General features: G+C 48.3%; 1 protein-coding gene and 1 long non-coding RNA gene across 3 annotated transcripts in view; one reads left to right on the top strand and one right to left on the bottom strand.

Annotated features, from left to right (window-relative positions):
- Nucleotides 1–216: 216 nt before the first annotated feature.
- Nucleotides 217–15084, bottom strand: LOC104146383 (uncharacterized). Its single transcript, XR_694676.2, has 6 exons — nucleotides 14992–15084; nucleotides 10762–11575; nucleotides 8677–10645; nucleotides 4500–4603; nucleotides 3467–3605; nucleotides 217–3377 (listed from the first exon to the last, which is right to left on the bottom strand). It is a non-coding gene; the product is annotated as an uncharacterized lncRNA (long non-coding RNA).
- CHST8 (carbohydrate sulfotransferase 8) overlaps nucleotides 14833–16167 on the top strand; it is a 186647-nt gene continuing 185312 nt past the window's right edge. For both annotated transcript variants that reach the window (XM_068955613.1, XM_068955614.1), the window contains exon 1: nucleotides 14833–15391. The gene's annotated coding sequence lies outside the window, so the exon portion shown is untranslated. The remainder of the gene's footprint in view (nucleotides 15392–16167) is intronic.

Here is a 16167-nt window from a genome sequence, read left to right as displayed (position 1 = left end):
GGCCAGAATAAAAGCAACTTTTGATGGTGTTAATTCAAAGTTTTAAGTCACCAAAATGGGTAGCTTTATGTACCCAGCAAAAATCCTCTTCTCTGCCAGCTTTGTCTGTGCTGGAGAGCAGTCAGCGCCTTCAGCAGCGAATCCATCAGGCTTTGTCAATACAGAGCAAATCACAAAGGTTGGGATTTTAATTATTTATTTTATATCCCCTAAGAATAAAAAATGCTACTGAAAGCCCATAAGCCAGTGGAAGAAAGAAAGAAATAAAGGGAGCAAGTGAACAAGTGAAACTGAAGTAGGAAAGAAGATGAGCCTATCCTCTAGCCCCGAGTCAGAACATTTTATTTTAGACCTCATATTGGTTGTTCTGTTCTATTTACTTGAGTTTTAGACCTCTGATCCTAGCACTGCATTTGCTAAAGGCAGCACAGATGATTGCACCTGACACATTTCCTCTACCTGTGACACCTAGACGCCTCTCGCCCGTGCAACCAGCCTGGCTGCAAGCAGGATTCGCAACGGGACGTGCATTAGGAGATTGCTCATCCTCTTGGAAAGTCCACCTGGGACACTCACATGTCACAAGTCAGACGGAGACACCGAGGCATTTTGCACAAACTAGGAATTTGGTTTAATTGTCACAGTTCCCAGCTTGGGCAGACAACCCAAGGCACGAGGCTGGCAGTCCACGCACTGACAAGAAACATGGGAAAACCACCCAGAGGTTTATAAAATACGTTTGATGCCCCAGGCAAAGTCTGTGGAAGAGAGAAGAAACACCCCCGCATGGCTGATGCCCATCTCCCACCCGGCTGTGCAGGAAGGTTTCTGCAGCCGCGCCGGCTCTCCCTCCCGAGCCGACACCGGGCTCGGACCTAGCGACCAGCCATCTCCCAAACCAGACAGAGCTCATCTCAAACCAAGTGCTTGCGACGTGGGGGTGGGTAAGGGGGAAAACCGCTTCACAGTTTCCTCTGCGGAAACAAAAGGCCTCACACTGCTCACCATATCACACCCACTTGGTAAAGAAAGCAATAGCTTTCTTCACATACCAAATGCACTGCCGGTGCAACCCCCCTGCCCTGGCGGCAAGCAGGGATGAACCTGCCCCCTTCGCCCTTCAGGAAGGGGAGGATGACGACTATTGCCTTCCCAGGGCAGCACTATAAAAAGCTGGGCCCAAAGGAGCTGTGCAAAATCAGAGACTGCCTGGGGTGCAACTGAAACGAGCCCCGTTCTGCCTGTCATTAAGGCCCAAATTTTAAGGGAGTGACCTGCGACAGCTCATTTCTCACTTCCAGCTCTTCAAATGACTTTAAATTACACACACTCAGGGGGAAAAAAAAGTTGAAGTAAATAGGAGACTGTAACTAAACATTGCCTCTTAAGAGGTAGCAGATGAGACACGAGCCACACCGCGCAATGGCATAAACTCTGAATTGATTTTTCCAACAGTTCTCCTTCACTTCCATGCAAAAAAAAAAAAAGGCTTCTATTTCCTGCCTGTCATGAAGAAGTTTGAACATTGCTGGATTTTCCCTTTGGTTTCTTCATTAGTTATCTAATTTTTGGAATATATTTCTTAGGAATCAGCCATTAAAGAAATTTTTTTTTTTTCCCTAAACTCCTGTTTTTCCTCAGTCCCAGCATTCTCATAGGAATTAAAGCAGCTGAGCACATGATCCTCACCTTCATTCATCTATTTTGTTTTCGAAGAGATGCAGCTCTTTGTCGAGACAGAGCAAAAGACTCCAGACATTTGTTCTACGCCACAACCCCTCAGCAGCCCGTCCTTCCCACCTCTCTACGTACCCGTTAGCTCAGCTTGTCCATAATTTACTCCATGGGCAAATTTACCATATTGCATCAGAGTTGTATATTAAGACAAAAGGGGAGGGTTTATGTGATAATAAATACTTCTAGTATAGACATGGCAACCCAGTTTATCTGGGTGAGGAGATGCCATAGGTGAGGGTCTGAATCGTAGCTCAAACTAACACTGCTGAGAGCTACTGGTGAAGAGCGTTGCATAAGGAGGAGGTGGCACTAGTATCACGTCAGGGTTTAATTGTGTTAGCCAGCAATTTAAATTAGAGGCAAGGTCTGTTTGGACAACCTTCCTTGCTGTCCTGGTTTAGGAACCAGAGTTCACTAGGCCAAAGCAGTAGAGGAGGAGAGATGAAACCTGGCTGCTGATTTTGGCATGTGCCGTACGTCACCGCCGGGGCCAGCTCTGCTGGGACCAGCCAGGCACCAGCACCACCTTGCTGGGGGCCTGGGACCAGGGTCCTTGCATTTCAGGGTTATCATCATTATTTTGAGTACTCTAAACTGCAAGACCACAGCAACATAAAAATTAAATCTCGTGGCCATGCAGCTGCTGCCCAGGGCCGAGCAGAGCCCAAGACAACACTGACCATGCTGGATGCCGCAGGGTGCCTGAGCAGCCAGCACCGATTTAGCCAGGTCCTCAGTTGTCCCCTGTCCAGGGTGGCCCACTGGGACACATGTGAGAGCTAGCTTGTTTAGACAACTCAGCTGGATCTCAGTAGTTCCTGAATTTAAAACCTGCCTCTCACTGGCTCTGCATCAGCCACAGCAAATCGCAGCTTCAGCATCTCCCCAGCAGACCCACAACCCATGCTGCCTCACCTCCTAAACACCAGCTGACGGCCTCAAACTGTAAACTGCTCCTAGCTAGCATTCAGCCACTCTCTTTTTGCCTTGCTAACATTCAGCATATTCTCAACATCAATATGAAAGGGCTTTTTATTACCTATCAGTGCAACCATTCCTCCACAGCTGTTTTTGCTGAGCACTCTTTCACAGCAGTCCCCCTTTCAGCCCAGCCACCAGTGGAGGAGAAGCAACCAGCCAAGGATGTCAACATCCCTCCGTGCCGAGCACTGGGAGCCGCCAGCGTACGCAGCCACATCTCCCTCTTCCATCACCGACAGAGGCAATGTGAGATTTCCAGGCTACGCAGGAGGACAAGCTCAAAAAGCTGGTTAAAACTCAGCAAGGGTGAGAGAGCAAATGACAAAGTCACTGAAGAGAACAAGCAATTCTGTGGTTACTTCTTTTGACCACTAGGGCTCACTCCACTTGCTGATACCTCATCCACCTCCCCAAGCTGCCCTCTGGCTGTTTATTTTGTCTCTGTTTCATGCCCCCTGCTGCTGGATGAGACAACTCATCACAGCTGTAGAGCTACCAAAAGCGGAGGGATTTGTTCCAGCAGGAATCAGAAGTAGCTGTCAGCCTTCAGCCTCTCTTTTGAACCGTGCTCCAAAGAAACATCCTCCAAAGTCACCAGTCTTTCCCTTGCTGCAGTACTGGACCTAACTCAGTGCTTGGCAGTGCTGTTAAGGTGCTTCCTGGAAAAAAAATACAGTGTTAAAGTCACATCTGTAGGCACAGTCCTTGAAAGAGTGATTTCAAAAGCACCCAAAGGATAAAAGCTAACCACTGTTGGGTTTAATTATTAGCTGATCCGATGGCCACTGTTAGGGCATCTCTGATACGCGGGGTCGGCTCGCCCAGACGCTCGCTCTGGCTCCTTCTGCTGCCTCCACTGCTCCAGCACGACTCCTTCATTACGTATGCTGAGGAAAAGATACTTTCTTTTAGACTATTATCTTCGATTCACTTTCTCTCCTCGCTTAATGAAAAGCAAGTTTTTACAGCATGTCAAACAAATAGCCCATAAATACAATACAGTCAAGCTCTTTTCGCGTATTCCTTAGAAAAGTGGGAGTTCTAGCAGCAGGTCCAGCCTCGCGCTTCCGTCCTGCCCGGCCCTCCGCGCAGGGACGACCAGCCTCTCTGCACCCAGGGCATAACCCAGCGCCTCACCCACTTTCGAAAGCACTCTCCCTTCTTTTTCCGTTTATCTTCACTTTTACTTTTAGGCTTTCCCTCTTACCCTTCCCATCGCTCAGTTTTTCTTACAGCAGCGCACTATCAGTATTCCTTGTTCTGTTGGTCCCTGGAGATTCTCATTTTTTGGAAGAATGCAGTTTCTTTATATCTTCAAGCCACTTCCCTGTTTTCTCTTCTTTTTTTCTAATGTACAACCTACTCCTTCATTCTTTCCTCTTTCTCTTCACCACCCTTTCTATTTTTTATTTGATTTTCTATTGATCCATTTTCTTTTCTCCTTTTCCCCTTCAACTCTTTGCTCCTCCTTTTTATCCCTGCCCCACGCCACTGAAGCTTTCCGGCTAGATGTAGTACCTACTGCGGCGCGGGGAAGGAGCGCATCTGAATTCAAGTTGTACTGTACAACAAAAGCCATGTTAAATCTACATACAGAGGCGGCAATACATAACCTTAGAGTTCTCCCCTCCCTGTGCTAAATTCCCAAAGCCGGAAGCCTCCTGTTATCAAAACAGTTTTAAATAAAGCTAAGGAGCGAGTGAGATGGGAAATAAACGGCGCGTTTCCCGCCTGACTGCCAGGCACTCGGCCCCTCTCGTTTCCATAGCCGTGCCGCGCACCTTTCGTCGGGCTCCTGTTCTGCAAAGCTGGGTTCCCCTTTCTTCCAGAGATGACGCCGACACCCCGCGTTGCCAGATGAGCAATATATGCTGCTCTTCTTGGCCTAAGATTAAAAGGAATGTGTTAGTTTATTTTCTACTGCCGGCTGCAGCGGACGGGCAGAGGGGGAGCGGGCGCGCTAGGTGCCCCGCTCCGGGGCGCGTGCTGCGCCGTGGGGCCGGTTGCACCTTCCTTCACGCGCTCGGCTGCTCAGGCCCTCGCTTTCACGGGAATCCCTCGGGCACGTGTGCAGCACCTGGGGGTCAGTCAACAGCTACTACTTGGAGATCATGTGGTTTTATACATTTTACACCCAGAGCAACTGAATCCTCTCCTACCTCCCACCCCCATCCTTTTAGGACAGACCACACTGTTTGCCACTGGTGGAGGCAGCACATCTAGGCAACACATGTCCCATCGTAGTCAATACAACATTGTCTGTGAAACAGAAGTGCTTTAATTAAAAGCTATGCCATAAAAACAACAGTGAAAACCAAGGGATCATTTTTTCAGTCCTAAAGACGATCAGAATAAAAATGTAGAAAGTAGTTCTTCAGGGGGGCCGAGGGGGAACTAGCTAAAAGGAGATAATACCATAAGTGTATACATTCTGCGTATTTTCTTTCCATTTTATAGTGGATCATTCCTAAACTGGCTGTCACCCATGCATGAGCTATTACATCAGGCTCAGTAGGTTGTAGATATAGACTGAGACTAAACACACATATACCACACTCATATAAGCTGACACATAATTCTTTCTTGTGCTGCTAAATGGATGCAGAGGAAGTAACAAAGACATGTCTCTCACACTTCAATTAGAAGTCAGAAGAAGCCCTTACCACAGAAAAACTAAAGAATACACTTTCATTTATATATGTGTATGTATATACGTACATACACACAAACTGCTGGAGGGAAAGAGGGAGAATAAGACACAGGAAAAAACATCAAGATCCTTGTGCTGCACTAAATGCAGTGGTCCTGCTAATATGAAAAGATCCAATCCTTTCCTACAAGCAAATCTCCAAAGATACGGTCTAACATGTATCTCTTGCTTTCTATTTAGAGGTACGCTCAGACTACTAAATTACAGATATAAAATATGCAGAATCAGTGTACAAAACTGTAGGGAAAAGCAGAAATATGTTCCTTTTGAAGACTCAATTGAATTACTTTGAAAAGATTAATTAAAATTGAGTTTTCTTGTGATACAAAAACTCCTGTTTGCTGGTTCTTGACACTACCATTACCTAGTTTCCATTAGGAGATATTATACTCTGTAACGAAATAAACTTTGAGGACCCCATGGGTTCAAACAAAAAGTTTACTGTATTCTGACAGCCGCAAAAGAGCTGTCGCAACGCGAGCCGTCACGCTTAATGAAAAAGGGTTGACATATTATCATTGAATTTCCACCGGTGATCTGTACCATTGCTTCTTAGAGTACGGCAAGTCAAATAATTGAACATTGTGTTTATTAGAAAACAGCCTGACTTGCAAAGCGACAATCTAGATTCAGATCCTAATTTGGCCTCTCCAGAAAAGTTGGGATTGGGAGGCAGGGGAGTTCCTTTACTCCTCAGCTGCAGCGTCACAACCAGAACGTGAATTGTTAAGAAAGGATGGCTCTCCAGACTAGCCTCTCCAGTACGCTACTGTGTTTGCAGCACCAGCATTGGTGGAAGCCATCCAGTGATTTATTAGGGATTTATTACCTTTAATAGGGATCCGTGTGAATGAATTAGATAAAAGACTGCGAGAGCCTCACACTGCAGCGGGGCTGCTCGCAAGGCGTCACATCGGCTGTGCTAAAATGTTTCTTAGTGCTTTACCGTGCTTTTTAAGGACTTGCAGACTAAGGAGGCATGTGGCATACCAAGAAACCATCCAGAATGAACACGAGGGCCCAGTCTGGCCCCACACGATATAAAAGTGAATTTCAGCACGGTGTTATAGTAACACACTTGTACCTTAAAAGAGACACCGAACTTTATAAGGAAGATTAGTTTCAGGGAGCTGGAGCAAAAATTATTTCTTTCTCTTCTATTTCAGAACATACTCCTTTTCTGGCACGTGTAAAGACAAAATGAAATCCCCAGTGCCCTGTGCCTTTGCCCCAGAAGCTGGCACGCACATCAGAAGGAGATGTGTTTATGTGTTGGCTGCTCGGGGCCCCGTAACAGGGCCCACAAAAACAGGTACTCACCACATCCTAAATCTGTGCTTCGAGCTACGCAGCCAGCAGCCTCCGAATGGAAAGTGAACGTGTAAACACAAGCTGCTATTTTAGTGCAACCACACAAATGCAGCAGCTTGTGTTCTCGCTCCCTTTATTTCCAGAATGGACAGAAAGCTGGAATCAAAATATACAGATATCCCTGTTCTTCTTTTTCCTAAGTGCCCAGGAAATTAAATCTTGCTCACACAAGTAATTCTTACTCACCTTATTCCTACAATAAGAGATGACAGTGTTCAGGCTAGAAGATGCCAAAACCTATTTCCCCTTGGAGAATAAACAGGAATCAAAACCAAGCAGACCAATAAAGGGTTATAGGAACTGACAACGCTTTGTGAATTTGAAAGGTTACATTGTTCAGCTCAAAATAAAACTGAAATGGTGATTCAACCCTGAGCTGCTCCCTCCCTTTTTCACAACGTCTAAAGTCATTCTTCCCGCTATCATACGGATAGTTGTTCACAAAGGAGTTCAATGATACCACCTTGCTCATCTAGTCCAGATGGTCAAAAGTGATGAAAATCCAAAGGTATCCCAGGAAGTGACCTTGGAAATGCTTTTGTGATTCAAAATTCAGGTTGGAAGGTAAGCCGGATCCTGGCAGCATCACTGCTTTAGATCTAAGGAAAACCTGTGCACCTAGGCCACATCCGACTGTAAAAAGACAACAGTACGCGTGACACAGTTGACAAGACATCTGCTATAGTATTCCACAATCCTCGATTTAAGAAGGAAATAAGAGCTGGTTTGCATCACATATGTCAATAGCCAGGATTTTTGCCTTCTTATCCTTCAGAGTCTATTATCTATAATAAGACTAAATGATGATGCCTCTTCAGAAGTGAAAACTTTGAGGGAAGAATCAGGGAAAAAAATGCAGGCCAAAAATAGTTTAGTTTTGTTTTTTTTTTTCTAAATTGATCTGCTAGCTTTTCTTGGAGAAGCTGGCCAAACTAAAATCACAGGTCGGTGCTGCCCTCACCCTCTGTGTGTTAAGATATATAGTATTTCTACCCAAACCATGCCTGGCTCTGCAAAATAAAAATTAAATCAACAAGGTTTTGCAACACAAAAGCCACCCTCTCACTTTTGCTGAGTATTATTTGAAATAAAGATGGATCATAATGTGAGTCATTTATCTCTCCTCTCTGATGCATTCACACACACGCCTACCACTGCCGGGGGATGGCGGAGGAGTGACCTGAATCTCAAGCACCTTGGGTTTGCAAACAAAAACCCAACCAAAGAGGTTACGCAAGACCAGAACGAAATCTGTGGCTTCCCCTTTGCCCGCTGTTTTTTTCATCTCATTATTTCAGCTGGTGAAAGTGCTGGTGAAACAAGGAATGGTATCATGTAATGAAGCCTTGTATTTTATAACAGTTCCAGAGGAAGTTGTTCCTATTTCGCGCTATGAATATTCAAGGAAACAGATTAGTTGGCTGCAAGACTTGTACTTACTTTAATTGTTTATTGAAAACAGCACAATAAATACAAAAGAATGGTAGAAGGAGGAACAAGAAATATTGGCTTCTTTCACAGACTCAGCCCCCTCTCTGCATGAACCACGTGCAAAATCAATTCTTTACATTATATATTACATTAGAAAAGGTTGAACTAGTAATATTGTCATGAGAAAGAAAAGAAAGAAGCAGCAAAGGAAAAAAAAAAGAGGTGGGAGGGAGATCTGGCCAGAGGAATATTTGTTTCCCGAGTGAGATGGGCGGTCTGGTGTCGAGGCACCCCCCCTCCGTAAGGGGGTTAAATCCATTTTATCTCTGAGCACAGGGTGGAAGGGGAGACAGGCTGAAGAAAGGCAAGGTCTAACATAAGGGAAGAAGCAGAAGCTAGGCCTAACCTGAGGCTAGGAAAAGCATTATTTTTATTATACTATTTACCTATTTGCCTTTGGTAGGTCCTCAGACAGGCTCTTCCTTAGGAGCAGACCCACGCGCCTGCACCGTGTTTCCGCTCTGCTGTGTCATCCCACCAACTTGCAAACTGCACAAAATCCAGAGGAACGAATCCAAATGTCAAGGGAGCTGCCCCAGTTCCTTGCAGCCTAAAAAGGAACTTGTTTATGTCACCTGTGACCGAGCTCTGACGCGTTTATTCGGGGATGGAGCGATCCTGCCAGGAACAGAGGCTCACTTTTGCTGGCTAGCATTAAGCATATTAGTTTCTGATTTATCTTTCCAGTGTGATTCCTTCCGCTCATCCCCACAGAGGAACGCGCCGGGGGTCAGCCCGGCCGCCCGGCCAGGCAGGCCACCGCCGTACTGCTAGGTCGGGCTCCCGTTTCTTGCCCAAACACGGACAATATTGAGGCGCGTACGAATTCACTCCTGAGTTTTACAGTCGCTGGAAACGACAAAGCAAATACATCCAGGACAGTCAAATAACTCCCAGGAAACCCCCAAGCTGTAAATGCCAGAACTGACCTGGATTTGAATAAATCCGATTTATTCAAAGGTAGAATAGCGCATGGTTTCGCTCGTAACAAATTACGTCCTAGGGAGAGACCCAACCCTACAGGGCAAAGCTCCTTAGATCCAGCCCCTGCGAAGTCACCGCATTTCAGCCGCCGTTCTTCGGGGACACCCAAAACGGAGAAGTAAAATACGCCAATCCCCTGGCCCTTATATGCTGTCATAGGGACTACAGCCACATACCTCTCCGTATGTCTTGCTTCAGCGCTCCGTTTTGGCACCCGCCCGGGAGGTACCTGCGGTGCCGAGGACGGGGGCCAGCGCTCCGGTCGCCCCGGGCTAGCGACGCAGCCGGAGCTCCCTTGCAGCAGCTTTGAGGGAGATTTTTTTGGGATTCTGAGTTTGGCAGATCCAGCTGGTTTTACTTAGACTAAATCAAAGGCTTCTCAGGCTTCCCTTCTGAAAACACATTGTTTCTTCCGGGCCTTTTGGCTATATTTTATTCAATAACTGATGTCCTTTGTCTCTAGGGGACTATTTTCTGCTGCTACCTAAGGATGAACCATATGATCTAACACATGTCCAACTCCTTTTTTTGAAGTTTCTGCAATTTTTCCAGAGGTTTTTATTTTGTTCCCAGCGAAAGGTTTGTGTACCCAACAGTTTGTCCCCGCAATAGTGCTAGCTCTAGTAAAGACGTTGCCTCTCCATACAAGCCTTGCCTCTCCTCTCTCCCAGACACTACACACGCAGAATCATTTCTCCAGAGACAGAGTGCGTTAGTCTATATTTTCTTATTTTTGGCTAACTCCCAGAAGATTCACTGTTATTCTCAGGGAGCAAGTAACAATCCTGCTCACTTGCATCTCCAGCAGCGCTACCCAACCCCGTGCTATTCCTCCTGCTGTTCCTTCCTTCCACGAACCCTAGCTGACACCATCCCACTCCCCGACCCGCCACGCTCACCTTCAGTGGCCGTCTACAGGGTAAGCAATTTTGAGAAGATGATCTTTAAAGGAAAGCTCAGTTCTCATAGTCACGCACGCCTACTCTAAAGAAGCATCAGCAAAGGTGGGATTCTGGGACTGGTCGCAGAAGAAATTTAACTCTAGTTCTCTGTAGTCCCAGGTGGTGATTTCAGCAGTAGCTCTACTACCCATCCTGCATGCACCTATTTCCGCTGCGCAGCGAAGCGAAAGGAGCTTGCAGAGGCGCTTGCCTCCCGGTGTGATTGCGGGGCTCAGTTCCAGGCACGCTCGCAGCCTGTTACGTTCTGCTCTTGGAGGGAAGACTCCAAAGGGAAGGAAGGAGTACGGATCTGGGACATCACCTGGCCTAGATCAGACCTCCCCTTCAGGCTCTGGGTTTTGTGCCTTGCTGCACCGCTCTGGATGTAGCACTCGGCGCGTCAGTGACGGCTCCTGCCCGGGTGTCCCTGCTGTATTTAAACGAGAGGGGGGAAGAGGAGGGAGACGGAAAATAAAAATGAGCTCTTAGGTTATTCTGGTGCCTGAAGACTAACCTTCAGCGGACTCGCAATCTCAGGAAACCTACCCAGTTGCCGGTATTATTTTCTTTTCATAAACCAGCTGCTTTTGCTGCTTCTATAGAAGACTGGTTTTGAAATATCCCTTCCAAAGCTGGGACGGACGTTTCCAGTGTTGGGGTTTATTAAGTTCCTTTGGCAGCTGCTTCCATGGCTGCTTTGTCATGTATTTCTTTGCGAGAGACTTTGAGAGTGGCAGAGAGGCTTTGCAGATAAGGAGTTGAATTGCAAGCTTTACACTAGCAATGTAATAGGAACATTGGGGAATTAAATAAAATTATATTTTTCCTAGATGTCTGCTTAAAAAGGAAATTCTGGATTTTATGGATGCCCCAGAGACAAACTATTACATTACATGTCTTGCAGAGTACTATCTGTTTGAGCACCTCAAATAGCACAGAATCATTCATAAAGAATGGGCAAGAGAGGCTATGTCCCATCAATATTTCACGCTTAGTTATCAAATCAAGAGAAATTCATGAGTTCTGCTCCAGCTCAACATTTGCAGGTTTGATACTGTTGTTTGATAGTTAGGGGTTTTTTTTCTCTGCACTCTCATTGTCTTTAATATTTTATATAATCTTCCAGTTGCTGGTTATTGTAATATTTATTAATTTTTTTTTACTTGGCTGCACGCACCAGTTTTCTCTTTTCTCTTTCAGCAGGGAGAAATTCACACTCATTTGCTATTTGTGGGTTGATGACATAGTGTGAAGAAGCAGTAATGATGACTGACTGATAGAAGACACCATATGTTCTCTTCATTTTTCTCTGTGCTGTTTTCTGAGAGATGAATAAAGACTCCATATAAGAGGAACTTGCCTATAAAATAGAATAAAAAAACTTTGTCTTTTTGCAAATCATGGGCAGGATGGGGGAAATAATTTTTTTTTCAAAAGCATTCAGACAGTATTTCTATAAACCTCAGGCTCCAGATCACCAAGATGAATAATTTCCAAATTTTTGTACCAGAAATATTTTAAATGTGTCTAAGCCCCAAAATATAACTTCACAATTAATTTCCCCCTCCCACAAACGTTGCATTGCACAAGGAGTCTTTCAGCCTTCCACAGCAAAAACTCTGAAAATGTAAGTCGAATTTACCTATGGCTAAACAAAAGCTAACAATTTTCTCCTGACTTTTAACTCAAAGAGTATTGAATATAGGATTCTAGGTCACAACTTGCAACATAAGATAACCAACGAAGCTGATTATAAGCACATTACTAGTATTACCAGGACACAACCTCAATACTAACATTATACGCTGGAATATTTCCTTATACCCCGAGTGTATGTGTCTGTACAACTAATAATGCAAAAGATTATTAGAACAGTATATTCCTTCAGTAAATACTGCATTTCCTGTAACATGTTTTAATCTCAAAATTAATAAGAAATCTCATTTTATATAAATACCTGAATGAAAATCTTATACTGCTATAGACTACCAATTCACCAAGCGCTTTCTTTTCTTATATAAAGCACATATACATTTTTTTATAATGTTTTAACTTGTTTGATTCTATCATCTCAAAACTAAGGCATTTTGATTTTTGCTCCTCCTCCTAACTTTGTAATAGCAACTAAAACCAGACTAGATCCACAACCATACACCTATCTGCTCATGTTATTGAGCAGTCAGGAACAGAAACAAAAGAGAAAACAAAGGGGATCCGTGTTGCCTTCTGTTCCCTTAGCCATAGAGGGGGAAAAAAACCCAGCCCTCCCCACTACAGTAATAAGCCCCAGAAAGCAGGGCAGAAAGATGTCTTATTTTCAAATTTCCAAGAACGTTTTGCAAATAATGGAGACAAAACTGAAGAAACTGTAATTGTGAAGCCTTCTGAGTCTGGGGCAAAGAACACGTTTTACCCTGTACCTGGGGCCAGGACCCTTACCTGGGCTTTGTCCTCAAGCTCATTCATCCAAGGCGTTTTTCATCACGCAGCGCCACGTTTTGCCCACGCCGCTCGCAAGGGCGGCCGCCCCCGGCTTGGCGGGACAGCTTCCGCCAGCGGCGTGAAGGGGCGCTGGCCCGCAGGGCGCCGCGTTCGCCCGGCTGCCCGCCACGGCGGCAGACACCAGGGCCTGCTCTAAATTTACACTGTGCAACCCAATGCACTTACCCCAGTTACATTTATTTCTTTTTTTGCTGTTAAATCTACGCATCCTGCGCCACAAAGACTATGCCAGAAGTAGCTGAAGTAAAGCCATGATTGCGGTTTTCTTGTAAGAAACGTTTCCTTCTTCCGCTGAGCTCCGAGGGGCAGGAGCGCATCTGCCCCGGCAAACCTTGCTGCGCGCGCGCGCGCTTCATTTTTCTCTTGCAGCAGAACGAGCCCGAGCCCGACCTCTCAGTCGGGTACATATCCGCTCGTCACTGAAGATCTGACCCGCTTAAAGACTACAGCACTGGGTCCTTAATCAATATTTTAATAAATAACACCTACTTGCTTGGAATAATTGATTGCTAGGGAGCAGACAAAGCATAATGTATCGCTGCGCACCCAGACAAAGAACAAACGTCCTAGTTTATTTGTAAGTCACACCTGGAAGTATTCAGAGCGTCCGAGCTCCGCTCCACCTCGACGCATGTAACGGTTTTTTGGGGGGAGGAAGAGCACCCAGCCGGCAGCGCGCCGCCTCGCTCGCGGGCCCGGCCGCCCCCTCGCCACCGCCGAGGCACAGCGCCACGGCGCTCAGCGCCCGCGACCCTGCCTGCTCCTGGGTTTCGCTCCCAGCGACGGTGACACAGGCCACGTGAGGCCATTCGCGGCGTTATTTCCTGGCCTATCTCGGTTTCGCTCTTATTAGGCACAATCGTGCAGGAAAAGCCTCCCGGTGCTGGAGGGTGGAAAACAGCCAGCAGAGAGTGCAAGAGCCGCCTGGAGCGCAGCGAGTCCCTAGCGCCTGCTCCCGCTCCCAGGCGGTGCGGGGGGCTTCGGATTCGCACGCACCGCCCCAGACCGACCGCGCTTCAATTCTCTTCCACCCGCTCCTGTTGTTTCCCCCCTCTGGGGTCTGTGTTCACAACCACGCTCTTTTGCGAGCCACTCGGAGCCACAATCGGCCTGAGAAAATATGTATTTTCAATACTGTTTAAATTGCAGACTGGAGGAAGGCACGACTGGCAGGAAGCTTGTATCTACGACGAAGAATAACAAGATATAAGAAGACCTTCCCCCCTCCCCCCCCCAAAAAAAAATCTCCGGGAAAGACTAGAGGAGCCTCACCGGGGCTGGCTTGGGACCTTCCCCCTCGTGCGACTTTCCAGCTGGGGGGTGGAAATATTTCAGTGGGAGACGCAAGGATTATTACAGAGCTCGCTGGCAAGAGACGTGTGCGCACATACGTACACACTTATTTAAGCAGCCCCCCGTTCCCGACAGCAGGCGTTTGCCCTTCAGCCGGTGCATAATTCAGCGGCGGGGGCGGGGGGGCCGCGCCGAGGACGTGGCAAACTTGCCAACCAAACGACACCCGCGGCGCGCCCCTCCCGCACCTGCCCGCGGCCGGGGCCGCGGCCGGGGCCGGGCCGGGGCGGGGCGGGGCGGAGCGGGGCGGGGCCGGGCGCGGCGGCGGCGGCGGCGGCGGGAGGAGGCGGGCCGGGCCGGGCCGGGCCGGGCCGGGGGCGGCGGGCGGGTGGTCCCGCGTCTCTCCTCCCCGCCGAGCCCCCCGCCCCCGCCCGGGGAGGACCCGCGCGCGGAGCCGCAGCCGGGCAGAGAGCGCCGCGCCGCGCCGCGCCGGGCGGAGCCGCGCCGAGCCGCGCCGCGCCGAGCCGAGCCGAGCCGCGGCAGCCGGCAGCGGCGCGGAGGATGCGCTGAGCCGGGGGAGCGGCGGGGCGCGGGCGCGGCCCGGCGCGGCGCAGGTCAGTGGCGTCCCCTCTCCGCGGGCGCGGCGCCGCCGCTCCCCAACTTTTCCCCGCGCCACTTGGCCCAAGTGCCGAAACTTGCGGCGGGGCCGGCCCCGACCCCCGGCCCCGGCCCGATCCGCCGCCCCTCACCGCGCGCGCGGGCGGGCGGCCCCTGCGCGGCGTTTGCCCCGGGCGGCTGCGGCGCCGGCCGCGCCCATCGCCCTGCGCCGGGACCGCAGCCTGGGCGGCGGGAGGGCGCCGGCTTTTTAACCCGGCTGACCTGCTGCCGGAGACGGCTTAGTGGGTTTTTAGGGTTTTTTTTTTTTTTCCCATGTGACACAAATAACGGGATACAAAATAAACTAGCCGATAAACGCCGCACCTGAACGGACTGCACAGCCGCCTCCCCGCGCTGCGCTGCGCTGCGCCGCGCTCGAGGGCCCGGGCGCCCTGGTGCCCTTTCTCGTTCCTGGAGTTGATGGGTAGCAGCGCAGGGATCTGTTTTACGCAGTTTTCCCTCAGGTATTTTCTCAGCGAGTCCCGAGTTCCTCCGACTCTGCCAGATGATATTGGCAACGCTCGCCTTGCACAGCCTCCTTCCCACTAAAAACTTGCATATTGAAAACGCGGAAAACACAGCAAAGAATAATTTCGCACTACCGTCCTGGCACTATCACACTGGTGAGAGGTGACCACACGGACCAGGCACGTCGCTGGCATCTGGGGTCCTTTGGTGTTGGCTGAGGAAGTAGCTAGGAACAATACGGTGCCCGGGCACAGCCGTAAGTGTGATTTTTTTTTTTTTGGTTGAAGCTTTCTGAGGGGTTAGAAAAGCCCCGTTAAGCTGTATTGTGATGTAGCTTCCTGTCTGTAGCTGACTTGTGTTGTGTACGGATTCACATGCTTACAAGAATCAGAGATGCTCATTTTTATATGTTAGAAGATGACCCTGATAGGCATGGATTTTACTGTAAGATTTAAAAGTTGCGGCTCTTCGGAGCATAGGCTGTATGTATAGTGTCAGTGAGGGAGAGCGACTGGTAAACCCTAATGGTCTCGTAAGGGAAAATCAGAGATGTAGTCGCTAAATCCATTTTGTGTATTAATGATGCTCACCATTTGATGAAAAACCTATCCCTAGTTTATCCCGAGAAGATTTCATTTTGCCAGATGACTGGCTTCTCATCAATTCCTCTCGTGTCCCCGGGATTTTCTCTTTTCCGGGAGTAGGCCACAGGAGCTCTCGGTGCTGGGGATAACCGTTAAGCTCTTCTTTGGAATTCATGAGCTCCCAAATTAAACTTTTGCTGACACCTGCTACCTAGCCTAGCTGCACACAACGGCGGCATCACCCGGGCTCCCGGACTTCTGCTGCTGAGCAAAGTAAATTAAAACCCAAAATAGGTGTGAAGTACCCAGGCCGGATTACGCAGCAGTCCGTGGCAGCTCTGTGAAACCGTGGCTGCTTCAAATCTAGTCCAAGTTTGGTTCTAACGGGGCAAACTTTTCAGCAGCGATCACAGATGAAAAATAAATCCATAGTGCAGACTGTGACAGA

Source organism: Struthio camelus, chromosome 10 (genome assembly GCF_040807025.1).
Source record: "Struthio camelus isolate bStrCam1 chromosome 10, bStrCam1.hap1, whole genome shotgun sequence".
Lineage (NCBI taxonomy): Eukaryota > Metazoa > Chordata > Aves > Struthioniformes > Struthionidae > Struthio > Struthio camelus.
This window is presented reverse-complemented; position numbering and strand designations above follow the sequence as displayed.